Source organism: Eubalaena glacialis, chromosome 13, assembly GCF_028564815.1.
Source record: "Eubalaena glacialis isolate mEubGla1 chromosome 13, mEubGla1.1.hap2.+ XY, whole genome shotgun sequence".
Classification (NCBI taxonomy): Eukaryota; Metazoa; Chordata; class Mammalia; order Artiodactyla; family Balaenidae; genus Eubalaena; species Eubalaena glacialis.
In genome coordinates, this window is record NC_083728.1 from 85,048,963 (window position 1) to 85,064,594 (window position 15,632).

Here is a 15,632-nt window from a genome sequence, read left to right on the forward strand (position 1 = left end):
CTCCGCGCGCTGCGAAGGCCCCGTTCCGGGCTGGCCTTGCAATCTGCGCCGGGCCCGCGGTGTTTTCTGTCGCCTAGCTGCCGAACTCCAGACCTGGCAGGGACCCCAGAGGTCTCCTCCGCTTGGGCGGGGGGGCGGGTCCCACTCCGACACCTACACGGCCAGGGGGTCGCTTGCCAACACCAAAGAAAGGGCTACCTCCCCCAGGACGGAGACCCCGCAGAGCTGAGCATTTGTTGAGAATGCACAGGGGCGGAAGGGCCTGGAAGGGTTAGATTGGGGTCAGGATCTGAGCGTGCGAGGCAATGGGGATGACCTTTTGAATCCTGCCTTCAAGGATCTACTTGCCGCCTGGGTATTGGTGGTGGGGAAGGGGTGTTGAGATTGGAGTATAGCTTGTCGTTGAACCTGCGAGCGAGTTGGTGCATCTTGCTTTTGGAAGAAAATTCTATCCTGACGTGAAGGCCATCTAGCAATAGCAAAGAATGGATATGCAATGAGAATTCATTACGCTGGTAATTTCTCCAGTTTGTGATTGAGATTGTGGTAATATTGGATGCTCCAGACCCTTCCGTGTCTAGGAAGAATTTAAAAGAACCTCAGAGAATTTTTGCAACGTATGCCCAGTACTGTTATATTTAAGCATTTCTGCTACTTTATCCCAGTGCTGGCATTGACAGGGCAGCTATTAACTCAGTTTTTGCTTTTCTGTCCCTATCTTTGTAAGTATTGATAATAAAACCACTTTACTATCCAATAGACCCAAAGTAATCTGGGCCCTGCCTCTTACTAGTTGTGTGACCTCAAGCAAGTTACTTAACCTCTTTAACGTCTCAATTTTATCATCATTTTATCATAAGAGGAGGATATCACCCACCTCCTCAGATTGTAAAGATTAAATGAGAAGTTTTTTATTCCAAAGTCTCCCAGTCCAAAGTCACCTCAAGGTGAGATTCTGGAGGATAGGAACCCGTGTTGAGAGAGGTCTGTCATCTCCCACAGGGCCCTGCGTGAGGGAGAAGAGAGTGACCTATCATGAATGAAGTAAAAGGAGGGAAGACTAATAGGAAGGTGTATGCCTGGGGCTTTCCCAGCACCAGGACCATCCATGGGCCATCCCCTCCCACCAGGCTTAATGGCCTTTTCTCTACTTGGGCGACACCCGGGACCAGTCTCAGGCCACACTCTTAAGCCTGGCTATCCATAGGCCCTTTCCCCTTCTGTTGGTCTCTAGCACACAACGTATGTCCCACACAGGATCCAGAGGATTGAGACCAACCCTAGAAAGTTCCATAAATGTGCTGACTGCCTCCATGGCAAAGCTAGATGCCCAACCTCTCCTGAGATTGTCCTCATGAGCTTTGATCCTAATTTGTTCCCTAACTCCGTCCCAAGAGTGGATATCCCAGCCTTTACCAGTTCCCTTTAATCCTGGGAGTTGAGGGTGCAACCTGCTAGAGGACCCAGCTCAGATGCCACTTTCTTTGAGATACCTATAGTGTAGTGAAGCTTGTGGGTTGCATTTCAAACTGCCTGTGTTTAAATCCTGGCCAACCCACTTAACTACTAGCTGTGTGACCTCGAACAAATTGTTTAATCTGTCAATTCTTTGCCTATAAAAGAATGATAGTCCTTGTGATAACAGTTTTCAGTATTCAGCTGTTTTTAAGTTTCGAAACGTTGATGCTTTGTTGGTGAAATGCTGTTAACCTATCTAAAATAACCTCAAATATGAATCACTTTTATGTTGAGATTAAGATCAATGACTTAGTCAATTTATGTGAAAAGACATACTGATACTCTACAAATCTATGCAGATCTGGCCCTGCGTGAATCTCAGTAAGCATCTGTATTGAGCTACTGCAAAGCTTCTGTTACAAGCATGTGTTACTCTAGGTCAAAGGCTTTCCAAACAAGTGAATGTGAATATGAGAAAAATTAAAAATGGAATCTCTATCTATACATGATGAAAATAAAGAAGAAAAAGAGTACTGAATATGCTTTCTTTGTAACCAAAACTATAGCTTACTAGCACTACAACTGTGCAGACTTTGTGAAGTAACTCAAAAGACTGTTTAAAAAGATCTCAAGGGGGCTTCCCTGGTGGCGCAGTGGTTGAGAATCTGCCTGCAAATGCAGGGGACACGGGTTCGAGCCCTGGTCTGGGAAGATCCCACATGCTGCGGAGCAACTAGGCCCGTGAGCCACAGCTACTGAGCCTGCGCGTCTGGAGCCTGTGCTCCGCAACAAGAGAGGCCGCGATAGTGAGAGGCCTGCGCACCGCGATGAAGAGGGGCCCCCACTTGCCGCAACTAGAGAAAGCCCTCGCACAGAAACGAGGACCCAACACAGCCATAAATAAATAAATAAATAAATAATAAAAAAAAGAATCAGCTGGCCATGATATCATCTAAAAAAAAAAAAAAAGATCTCAAATATATCAAATAACAGTGAAACCATTTGGAGAAGAAGGATGCTTCAACTCTGCCCCCTTGGTCCATTTTTCACAAAGCAGTGATAGTGTTTTTTCTAAACCCTAAATCAGGGCATGTCATTTTCTCTGCTCCAACCCTCCCATCTTCCTGGGTAGGAGCCAGTGCCCTTACTATGGCCTAAAGGCCCTATTCTGTCCCCTCCCAGCCCCTCCTCCCTGTCTCTCCCTTCACTTGTCCACCCAGCCACCCTGTTTTCTTTCCTCTTCCTCTAGCACCCTGATCACTTTACCACTTCAAGCCTTTGCTTTGCCTGTCCCCCTGATACTCACATGGCATGCACCTTTGCTTCCCTTGGGTTTCTGCTCAAAGGAGCCTTCCTAACTGCTCTGTTCAAAATAGCAACAGCCTCCAGTTTTCTCTTTCCTGCCCTGGTGGTTCTTTCTCCCAGCACTTGTCTCACCTGACTTCTTATCTATTTATTGTTTTCTTATTTAAAGTCCATCTTCCCTGAGAGCAGGGAATTTGTTTTGCTGGCTGATGAAGTCTTGGCACCTAAAGCAGGGCCTGTCTCATAGAGGAAGTTCAATAAATACTGGTTGCTTCTATGAAAACTGGGAATCAGATGAAAATATTTGGAGTTTGATTAAAACCCTTTCTTCATCATCCCATTTCCTCCCATCCCTCAACTTGGGTAGCATTGCAAAGAGCTTCCGCAGCCACTGGTGCTCTGTGGACAAAAAGACCCTGTGATTCAACAATGGCGCCATTCATGTGCTTCATTAGTAATATTTTTAATAGTTTTATTGAGATATAATTCACATACCATGCCATTCACCCATTTAAAGTGTATAATTCAGTGGTTTGTAGGATAATCACAGAATTATGCAACCATCAACACTATCAATTCAGAACATTTTCAATACCCAGAAGAAACTCTTTTCCCCTTAGCCTAACTCCCCAACCCCCATATGCTCTCCCAGAGTCAGAGACCAACTAATCTACTGTCTATAGAGTTGTCCATTCTGGACATTCCATGTAAATGGAATCATACAGTATGTGATCCTTTGTGACTGGCTTCTTTCATTTAGCATAATATTTTCAAGGTTCATCCATGCAGTACTTCATTCCTTTTTATTGTGAAATAAAATTCCATTGTGTGGGTATGCCGTATTTTATTTAGGCATTCGTCAGCTGATGGACATTTGTATTGTTTCCATTTGGGGTCAGTATGAATAATGCTGCTATGAATATTGTGTACAAGTTTTTGTGTGTCTCCCCTTCTCTTGGGCATACGCCTGGAAGTGAAAATGGTGGATCATATGGTTAACTCTACGTTTAACTATTTGAGGAACTTGTGGACTGTTTTCCAAAGTGGCTGCACCATTTCACATTCTTACCAGCAGTATATAAGGGTTCCGACGTCTCCCCTTCCTCCCCAACACTTATCTTTTTGATTATGACCATCTTGTGGTTATGAAGTGGTATCTCATTGTTTTGATTTGCATTTTCCTGATGGCTATGAACATCTTTTCATGTGCTTATTGGTCATTTATATATCTTATTTGGAGAAATGTGTAATCAGAGACATTGTTTTTTTTTTTTTAAGATTATTTTACTTATTTGTTTGTTTATTTATGTATGGCCGCGTTGGGTCTTTGTTGCTGCGTGCAGGCTTTCTCTAGTTGCGGCGAGCGGGGGCTGCTCTTCGTGCAGTGCATGGGCTTCTCATTGAGGTGTCTTCTCTTGTTATGGAGCACGGGCTCTAGGCGCACGGGCTTCAGTAGTTGTGGCTCGTGGGCTCTAGAGCGCAGGCTCAGTAGTTGTGCGCACGGGCTTAGTTGCTCCGCGGCATGTGGGATCTTCCCGGACCAGGGCTCGAACCCGTGTGCCCTGCATTGGCAGGCGGATTCTTAACCACTGTGCCACCAGGGAAGTCCCAGAGACATTGTTTTCAAATTGAATTATTGGTCTTGTTATTATTGAGCTGTAAGAGTTCTTTATCTATTCTAGATACAAGACCCTTATCAGATATGATTTGTAAAAATGTTCTCCAGTTTTGTGGGGTTTTTTTTTTCACTTTCATTATGGTGTTGTTTGAAACATTAAAATTTTAATGATGTCCAATTTATCTATTTTTTTCTTTAGTTGTTTATGCTTTAAATATCATATCTAAGAACCTGTTGCCTAAGCCAAGGAGTTTTCATTGGGCAGAATCTAGGCTGCTTCCAGGGTGGCTGATCCAGCCTCTTCTCCCCAGAGCTCCTGTTCAAACCCAGACCCAACTTCTTGTGGCCTGGGCCAAAAGTCAGAAACTGGGGGGGGCCATAGACCAAATGTGATCCTCCTATGGAAGACCCCTCCCCTCCCCAAGTTCAGCCTTTCAAAGAATTGGAACATAATTCACATAAATGCCTTGATTTCTTGTTCACTTTCAAAAACTGGGAAGATCTGGTGACCCTGGGCCTTCATTTCTCCATGGTACCAGGCACTGGAGCTGAGCATGGACCCCCACCAGGCCAGCTGGGCCCCCAAGTCCTCCTGGCCTGCACACTCTCACCACTCGCCATTGACTTAACAGTCAATCCCTTCATCTCTAAGGAATAGATATGATTATTGTTTGTATTTTACCATTTTATGAAATGTTATCGGACTGTACAATTCCTTTTGCACATGATTCCATTCCAAATTGTTCCTTACTTGTATTCGTGTGGACGTTTGTGAAACTAGTTCATTCTTTTTAGCACCTCTATGGTATTCCATTATGTGCCTAAACCTCAATTTATTTATTTTCCTATTAGGACCAATTGGTGGTTGGATATTAAATGACCCATTTAAAAAATGGTTATAGGTTTATTAGGGGTTTCTATTTCTTCTTGAATACATTTTGGTAAGTTATATTTTTAAGATAAATTATCTATTCCATCTAAAATTTCAAATTTAATGTCATAAAGTGGTTCACAGTACAGTCTCTGCTGTATCTATAATATGGCCCTTTTTCTTTCCAATAGTTTTTCTCCTCCCTCTCTCTCTCTTTCTTTCGTCAGAGGATTTATTAGACTTTTAAAAGAACCAGTTTTGGGTTTATGGGCTCTCTATCTTGTTTCTTTGTTCTCAATTTTATTGTTTCCTTTATTTTTTCTTTGGGGTTTTTCTATTTTGTTTTTTTCCCTCTAACTTCTTGAGTTGGATGCCCAGCTCACTGACTTTTGGTCTTTATTTCTAACATATACATTTAAGGTTAAAAAATTTCCCCTAAGTATTATTTTGTATTTTTATAGCCACATCCTACCAGTTTTATTACATGGTATTTTCATTTCTTTGATCGGTAAAATACTCAGAAGTGTATTTTAAAATTCCAAATGTGCGTGGACTTGCGTATGTTTTCTCTTATTGATTCCTCATTTTATTGTCATCAGAGAAGATGGTATGTATGGTATTAAATTTTTGGTATTAAGGCTTATTTCTTTTTTAAAAAAATTTATTTATTTATTAATTTATTAATTTTTTGGCTGCGCTGGGTCTTCGTTGCTGTGTGCGGGCTTTCTCTAGTTGCGGCAAGCGGGCGCTACTCTTCATTGCGGTGTGTAGGCTTCTCATTGTGGTGGCTTCTCTTGTTGCGGAGCACGGGCTCTAGGTGCGCGGGCTTCAGTAGTTGCAGCACGTGGGCTCAGTAGTTGTGGCTCACGGGCTCTAGAGCACAGGCTCAGTAGTTGTGGCACACGGGCTTAGTTGCTCCGCGGCATATGGGATCTTCCCGGACCAGGGCTTGAACCCGTGTCCCCTGCATTGGCAGGTGGATTCTTAACCACTGCACCACCAGGGAAGTCCCCATTTTTCATCTTTAAAAGTTCTGTTTGATTCTTCTTAAAACCTGCCTCCTCTGTTTCCACCCCCATAATGTCTTATTCTTTAGAGTTCTGATTCCTAATATTTTTCCTTTAATCATTTATTATGTCATTTTATTGAATTGTAACATACATCCGAAAAAGTACATAAATCATAGGTATGTACCTCACTAAAATTTTCAAAACTGAACAAACACATGTAACCAGCACTTGGGTCGGGACACAGAACATTCAGGACCCCCAGAAGCCTCTCTCATGCCCACTCCTTCCCCCCAAAGGCAACCACTCATCTTTAACAGACTTATTTTGTGTTCTCTGTCAGACCGTTGTTGTGTATTCTGGAGACTCTGGGCCTCTTATCTTCTATTTGTTGTGTCTTCTGACTTCCCCCAGGGATTTTGACATTTCTTACTATGAGCTCACCCTTAGGGTGTCGGGTTCTTTTATTTTTTTCCTCCAATAGAGCCTGCTGCAGCCTGGATCTTGGGAGCATGGCTTCAGAGCTTTTCCCTTTTTGCTTATCTCCCAGAAGTATCACCAGACTATGTTCAGTATTTATGTCATTGCTTAGAGTTGGGAGTTTCTGGACCATTCCTGTCCAGTAAATTGACATCCCAAACCATGCAATGCTGAGTTGGGAGTTTTGGATTCTCAGGCTGAAACAGACAGGCGTGCTTGTCACCTCCTTGTAGATGGCATTTTTTCTCAAGTTCGCCCTTTTGCTGAGAGTGCGGCTTTTCAAGGGTCCAGCTTTATACAGAGATCTCAGGACTTGCCGGGACCTTCAGTGTGCTCCCAAGGCTGTCTTCTGTCCCCACATGCGCTTAAGCACAAGCCCCTGCTTCTCACCCCATCCTCACCCCAGAAGCAGGGTGAGCTCATTAGCTGTCGTCTGTAGGGGTCAGTCCCCTCTTGTTTCTGGCATTTGGGATTTCTCTTTCTTTCCTGGGACCTCAGCTGAGCATTTGAAATAATTTCTGTTCTGTACACCTTGAGGAGGTATTGAGCATTTGAAAGGCAGCTTGTGTGGCTGTGGAACTGATTTTTAAATTTTATTTAATTTTAACCAATTGACATTGAGATTTAAATAGCCAAATGTGGCTGGTGGCTCCCATATTGGACAGTGCAGCCCTAGAAAGGAAGCAGGAGCTCACCACCTCCCCAGGCTCAGGTCAGACTAATCCCAGGACGTGGACAACCTGCATTCCAGCCTTGGTCCAGGTCTCTGAGGACCTTGATGGAGGTCACATGGGAACCATGTGGGTTGGCCTGGATTCCATTCTGTGGATTTGGACCGATATGCGCTTGATGAAAGAGCCAGTCAGCCTGGAGGACAGGCCCTAGGGGGTGCCTCAGGGGTCTGTATTAGGCCCCATCTATTTATCTATTTGGGGTGTGACATAAAGTTGAGAAGGATCAGGGACACCTTAGGTGACAGGACCCTGGAAGACCTCTTTTGCCCCTTAAAAGCCTCAGCTTTCCTTCTCCATCCCCTCCCCACTCTTCCATTCTGTCCTCAGCCCTTTCCTGACCCCAGACTCTCCCTGGAGAGCTCTTCCTCCAGGGGCTCCAGCTCCCCTGGGTGCCTCGATTACAGCCTCACACATCTTGGGATTCCCCAAACTCGTCCCGCTTTCCCAAGCCTGAAGGCCTTTGCCCACGCTAGCTATTCCCCCTTCCTCGCAGGCCCTCTCTATCACCCCCCACCCGCTTTCCTGACGGGCTCATTCTCTTTACAAGCCAAAATCTCAAATGTCACCTCCCCTAGAAAGCCCGACGTCTATATTCCCCAAACACTCTAATATACGTATTCTATGTGTATATGTACACACATGTATAACATTTGTTTTTAAGAGTAAGCTTTATACGCATGACACACAAGATTCAAAATTCATCCAGGGCTTTAAGGTGAGAAGTCTGTCTCCCCCGCACTCTGGGCTTCAGGCCACCCAATTCCCCTTCCCAAAGACAACTGCTGTGCCTCAAGGCTGTGAACACCCTTCCTCAAGGGCTATGTGGATTTCACAGCGAGTGCCTGGAGGGCAGGATAATCTTGTTCTCTGCAGGCTCCCGTAGGGAACTACGGAAGGGTTTGATGCTTGGGTAAACCACGGCCATCTGAGGACAGGGATAGTAGAGGAAATATAAAGGAGTTGTAATGCGGGGTCTGGGCCGAAACTCAAACTCATGGACCCCTGGCACAAGAATGAATGACAGTGCAACTGCAAAATGCACCCACCAGCTTCCCCAGGGCACCAAGGGTGGGAGCTGGATTTGTTCCTGGGCAGTGCCTGATCCATAAACAGCACTAGGTATAACAAAACCTTGGAACACACCCAGAAGCCCAGCAACAGTAGAATAGATAAATAAATAGTCATGTCATTCAATGGAGCAGCTCACAAATGTGAGAATGAATCAGCTACAACTACACGCGGTGTGGATGAATTTCACAGACATAATGTTGAATGAAAGAAGCCAGACACAAAAGAGAACATACTGAGTCTATTTATATAATAAAAGTCCAAAAGCAGGCAAAACTAAACTCCAGTGTTAGAAGTCAGGATAGCGGTTACTTTTGGGGTAGCACATGCTGGCATTGGGAGGCTGGAATCTGCCTCTTCATCTGGGTGCTGGTCTCTTGGGTGTGTGAAAATTCATTGAGCTTTTCCCTTATATTCACTTTTACATATGTATATTATACTTTAAAAAAGAAGTTACAGAAAAGGAATGAGAAACCTTTCCATGTACTGGAATGAAGTCATCTCTGAGATTCTGAGATGGAAAGAAAAACACAGAGGAGTACACGCCCATTAAAAACAAGTGTGTGTTGGGAACAGCATTAACCTCCATCTGCTGGGGAAGCCACAGTATAATTGTGTGTGCCTTCTGAATTTCCTACCATGTGAATGTATTTCTTATTCAAGAAAATAAATGAGTTTCAGATTAAGTTTTAACAAACATTATGGAGCCCCCGCCATAAGCCAGGCATTGTCTGGGCCACGCTTCCTGCAGTCCTTGTAAGGGCAGGTGGGCACTGCTGTCCCCTCACCTGAGCCTGAGAGGGCCAGCACTTGCCTGCAGGTACCCACAGCGTGAGTGACGGTGGCCGTGGGGCCTGGAATGGACCACCCCGCTCCTGTGATAGAGAATTTCAGACGCATCTGGATCTCAGGTTACCCAGCTCTGTGGTTTTCACATGTGTTCTTTGGTGCCGTAGGGTTCTGGAGAAGGGCCACAGCGCAGCCACCCCAGCTTTAAGCACCGTGATTCTATTCTGTATACTCAGTTCTGTGAAGCTATTGTTTGAAAAATAGCTCCATCGCTAAAAGTGGTTCGAAAGCCCCTTTTCTAACCAAGCCCTTGCCCAGGGTTCTCAACAGCATCTTGGGTACACAGCTCTTTTTATGGGACCGTCCCACAAGTTGCAAGGCTCTCAGCGTCCACTGTCTATCAACAACATTTGCAGTCATTGTGACGACCAAAAGCACCCCTTAAAGTATCCAGCGGGTGATGGGGGTCTGGCGCTCTAACCAAAGCAGCAGACTCCTCACCGATGTACTTGATGGTCCACCAGCGCCTGCTGGGATGCCTCTGGTGATGAGGAGCTCACCACCTCACAAGGCAGCCCATGCCACATTCAGCAGCTCTGATGTCTGTACACAGCTCCCTTTTTCCCTGTAATGTCTACCAGTTCCAGACATCAGTCTAAACATGGAGACTTGGGACTTCCCTGGCAGTCCAGTGGTTAAGACTCTGTGTTTCCACTGAAGGGGGCATGGGTTTGGTCCCTGGTTGGGGAAGTAAGGTGCCACATGCCGTGCGCCACTGCCACAAAAACAACAACAACAGAAAACCATGGAGACTAAATCAAACTCCTTTCCCCTATTTACACCGCATCACCCATGAGATGTTCCTGTCAAAATGTTTAACTAAGGCCAGTCAAGCCTTTATATTTAACCTCCCTCCCCATTTACAGGAAATAAAGGGGACAGAGGAACAAGTTAAATGACACCTCAAGGAAACAGGACAAATCCAGAAGGTGGGATTTATACAAGACGATTGGCCTGGGACAAAAAAATGTCAGGGACAAAAGGATTGGTGGGGGCACAAGAACAAAGAGACACAACAGGCAAAGTTGCCCTAAAGCCTCAATTGAATCCTGATGTGACCAACAAAACAACAACGACAACACAGCTGAAAAATGCTTAGCTGAGAAAACAGGGGAAACTGACTATGGACTAGATATTAGATAATACTGGGAATTATTGTTAATTTTCTTGAGTCTGATAATGGTTTTGTGGTTTTGAAGAAAATGTGTTTTTAGGAGATGCATGCTTAAGTATTTGATATATTCAGGAAGTGAAATGTAATGATATTTGCAAATTGATTTCAAATAGTTCAGCAAAACCAACCAACCAACCAGCTAACCCTATACATACATCAACAAATGTTAACAATTGTTGAATATAGGTAGTGGGCATAAGGGACTCATTAACTTATTATTTCTTAGCAGTTGAAATTTATCATAATGAAAAGTTTGCAAAAAAAAAAAGCCTTTCTTCCAAGACAGCTCTCATTCACTGAGACAATGTTTTATACTCAGTGTACTCACTTTTGTGTATATGGTCCAGTACAATCATTCTTATGTAAACTAAGTAGGACCAAAAGCCCAATTATAGGCAGAAAGGTTTGGGAAAGCAGGATGTGTATGGGAATTGTGAGACCGGTAAGCTGTGCTTCTCCAGGAGAGAAGGACTGGGGTGAGGCTGGAGGGTTGGCCTGGGTGGAGTGGGGAAGGGACTCGAATGCCAGGTTAAAGAGGCTGATTTCCTCTGCAGGAGGTTGGACAAACTGCTGAATGACAGCGTCAACTTTGAGTTTTAGCTGGGAGCAGTGAGGATGATTACAGACTGGAGAAAAGCCTTAATCTCAAGTGCCCTGAGGGGCAAGGCAGACTGGTTAGGGGTCTGTGATCATCAGGAAACAGCTGCCACTTGGGGACAGCTAATAGCCCCTCCAAGGGGACAGCATGCATTTGGGCCCCGCAAATTACTCAAGAGCAGCCAGAATTCTTTCCTTGTATGTGAAATCTTCTAGTTTATAGTGTTAGCTCATTGAAAAGCAGAAGCAAAGCAAACCACAGTTGGAGGCAGACAAAGCAAGTCTGAGGCCCTGATCAGGCTCAGGGGCCACCAACCCCGGACTAGAGGCTGCAGGTGAGTTAGGAGGTATGATAATCCAGAGGGCCATGCTGGTGACTGACCTCAGGTGATGGTGCAGAGGGAAGGTGGCAGGCAGAGGCCTGATTGCAGACACACCCAGAAGTGGATTCCATCCAGGAGACTTGGTCTAAACAGATTCGGAAGGAGGGTGGAGTCCAGGGTGACTCCCAGGTGCCTGCATGGGTTGCATGGGTAAGGATGACACTCTGGAATTGGGATCACAGAAGGAGGGCAGGATGCTGGGGGAAAGGTCTGTGCACTTGGCCTTTGAAGAGCCTTTGGGTCTTCCTGCAATGGGCTGGTGACCTGGAGAGATGAGCTGGAGGTGCTGGTGTGGGCAGCCCTGCTGGAGGAGGAGTCCTCTGCAGAGAGTCAGAGTCAGGAAAGGGCTGGGGACAGATTGGAAGAGTGGGGAGGGGATGGAGAAGGAAAGCTGAGGCTTTTAAGCGGCAAAAGAGGTCTTCCAGGGTCCTGTCACCTAAGGTGTCCCTGATCCTTCTCAACTTTATGTCACACCCCAAATAGATAAATAGATGGGGCCTAATACAGACCCCTGAGGCACCCCCTAGGGCCTGTCCTCCAGGCTGATTGGCCCATTCATCAAACACATGAGGGTGAAAATCCACAGAATGGAATCCAGGCCAACTCACATGCTTCCCTCGTGACCTCCATCAAGGTCCTCAGAGACCTGTACCAAGGCTGGAATACAGGTTATCCACCTTGATAGTAGTCTGACCTGAGCCTGCCATGCCCGTGGGGTGGTGGTAAGCTCCTCCTTCCTGTTTTAGGGGAAGGGAAAATGATCTTTATCGAGCAGTTACTATCTAGTTTAATCACATATTGGACCTGCACGATGGGCATTATGCTGAACACAAGTATCAGTCAGTAATCAGCCATGCATTCATGTATTCAGCATATCTTTACCCGGTATCTCCTGTGGGCCATGAAACTACATTAGGCACAGAAGTCTAAGACACCAGGAACTGAATCAGAACACTAAGGAAGTGAGTTGTGTTGTTTTTCAAATTATACAGGAATGATCCCCACCGCCACCCCATTTCTGGTCCCAGCTCCACCCAGATTTTGGCAGACTCTCTAGGAGGTGGTATCAGAATTTTGGCAGGGGAAGAAGGACTATGAAACATGTTCTGAAAAATCTCCCCATATGTTTCTGATTTGTCAGCTAGGATAGCCAGAAAACTCTACTAGTAAAATTGTTTGAAATGTTTGATTAAATTAAAAATGATTTTAGATGCACAGCTGAGTTCCCATGGAAGAAAGAGAAACTCAGGAGTCCAGAAACAAAGAGGGGACTAAACAGCACAGATGACAGTTGATGAGTTGATAATGTGTCTTCCCTTAGGTGTCAGTGAGGGTCAATAACCAGGAGTGTCAGGAGATGAGGCCCTGCACTAGGGTTACAAGAAGAAAAATACAGAACAATACAGGATGCCTATATACATGTATATATATACATGTATATAGACATCCTGTATTATGTGTGTGTGTGTGTATATATATATATAAAAAATATAAAATATATATGTATAAACAAGCATATATATATATATATATATTTTTTTTTTTTTGGCTAAGTATGGCAGTTGGACCCACCTACAATGGAAATTGTACCCATTATTACAGTTAAAAAATGTCAAAGCCCTGAAACAGTTTTTCACATATGAGACTAAAAATTACAATTAGGACAATCAGAGCCCGTAGATCTTGAGATTATACAACAATAGCATGGAAGAGAACATAAAATTCAATGTTAGAAATCCAAACTCTAAGAAAACAAACAATAAAACCCCCAGAATTTGACAAAGAAACAAAGTTTCTAAAAACAGAAAATGTAGTCACTGAAACAAACAGCACAATAAAGCCCTCAAGGGGTGGATTTAACAGCAGATTGAACACAGTAGAAGAGAGGATTAATGAACTGGGAAAGAGAGTTGAAGAAGCACAGAGAACTGAAATGGTGAAAAAGAAGTTTAGGAGACACAGATAATAGAATCAGAATATTCAGCATATGTCTAATAGAGATTCCAGAAAGAGTATGAAAAGAATGAAATAGAGATATTTGAAGATAAAATGACTAAGAATTTTCCAGAATTGTTGAGACACGATTCTCAAGAATTAAGAAACACTGTGAATACTAAATATAATTTAAAATAGGTCCAAATAGAGTCCCATGGTAATAAAAAGCAGATAAAGGTAAAAAAAAAAAAAAAAAAAAAGATTTTATTTCTCACAGATCCTTTCTGAAAGAATTCCTAATGGATGTACTTCAGGAAGAAGAAATTTCTACTTAGAGCATTATAAGAAGCAGTGAAGAATGAGGAGGGGAAGTGACAGAGGGAAGTGACCTTGGCAAATCCTCTCCTCAGAAAAAGCAATGATAAAACTGGCAAAATTATCCAATACAACTATTTCAGTACTCTGGAAGGTAACTAAAGGCATACAACAAATTGAAAGGCATTTATTCAAGAAAAATTGAACCTCAGTAATAACAGTGGGTCTGTCGCATTTTATCTCCAGGCTGCTTCCATTTCCCTTCCCCCACCCCCAATGCCAAGACATGGTAGCCATGAAAACTGGCAGCCTCAATTCTGCTGCTGGAGGAGCTGACCTGATTTGCAGCTCTGCAAAAAAGCTCACGGTGAGGGGCGATGTTGAAAATAATATCAATTGGTGGCAAACAATTGGGAAAGGCCACTGTCACAGTTGCCTAAGGCTACAATGCTGCCTGGGGCAAGCAAGAGAGCAGTCAAAATTTTGAAAAGGAGATGTAGGGCACAAGATAGCCACAGGGGGCTTTGAGAAGCTCTGACATATTCCTGGGGATCTAGAGGTGTGCACACACATGTGCATACAGTTGAGGACCCCCAGTCCAGATCCCTGGCTGAACATCAGGCCTTGTGCAAGCAGAAAGTAAAAACCAAGGCAGACTTGTAACCTGCCTGAACTTTGTGTGCCCCAGTCCACACACAGACCCACTTGGCAAAGGGCGGAAGGCACTGGCTCAAGGTGTATAAGAAAAACTTCTGACCAACCACTGGCTGGCCACTAAGCTATGCTGACCCAGGGGTGATACCTAGGAAGTTAAGCTTAAAAGTAAAAACAAGATGAAACAACAACAACAACAACAACAAAACACCATACCAGAATAAAACTGAACAGAGACTTTGGTGGCTGCACACTGTGGGGAAGACAAACTATAAAGAATTAGTCCAGACAAGTCACTAAGTCAACCAACCAGCCAACCAGCAAACAACAACAACAATGACAGAATCAACAACAACAGTCCCTGGGAGATCAGGATCCAGAGTTACAATATATTCTCTAAAATATTCAGTTTTCAGTAAAAAATTATGAGGCAGATCTCATTTAATCCTCCCAACAGAGCTATTTCTAACTCACATTTGTGGAAAATGAGGCTCAGAGTGATAAAGTAGCTTGCTCCAAATCACACGGCTAGGACACGGCTGCACTGACACACAAATTTTGGTCTGACTGACATGCAAAGGAACAGGAAAGTATAGCCCAAACACAGGGGGAAAAAGCAGTGATAAGAAACTGTCTGAAGGGGCCCAGACACTGGACTTAGTAGACAAAGACTTTAAATCAGCTATTACAAATATGTTCAAAGAACTAAAGAATACATGTTTATTGAATTAAAGGAAAGTATGACAACTATTCATCAAATAAAGAACATCAATAAAGAAATGGAAATGGCTTAAAAAGAACCAAATAGGAATTCTGGAGTTGAAAAGTACAGTAACTGAAATAAAAAATTCACTAGAGAGACTCAACAACAGGTTTGAGTTGACAGAAGAAGGCATTAGTAAATTTGAAGATAGGTCCATACAGATGATCCAGTTTGAAGACTAGACAGAAAATAGAATAAAGAAAAATTGTTGAGTGGAACGCTATCAAGTATATCAACATACATGTAATGGGAGTCCCAGAAGCAGGGCCAGCTATGTAATTTGTGGGTCCCAGTGCAAAATGAAAATGTGAGGACTTTTTCTTTATTCCATGAAAATGTGTTGACTTTTCATGGTGTTTTTTAATTTGCTATTTAATGTTGTGCACTTACAGGCTTGGAGATACTTGTGGGACTTGTAAAT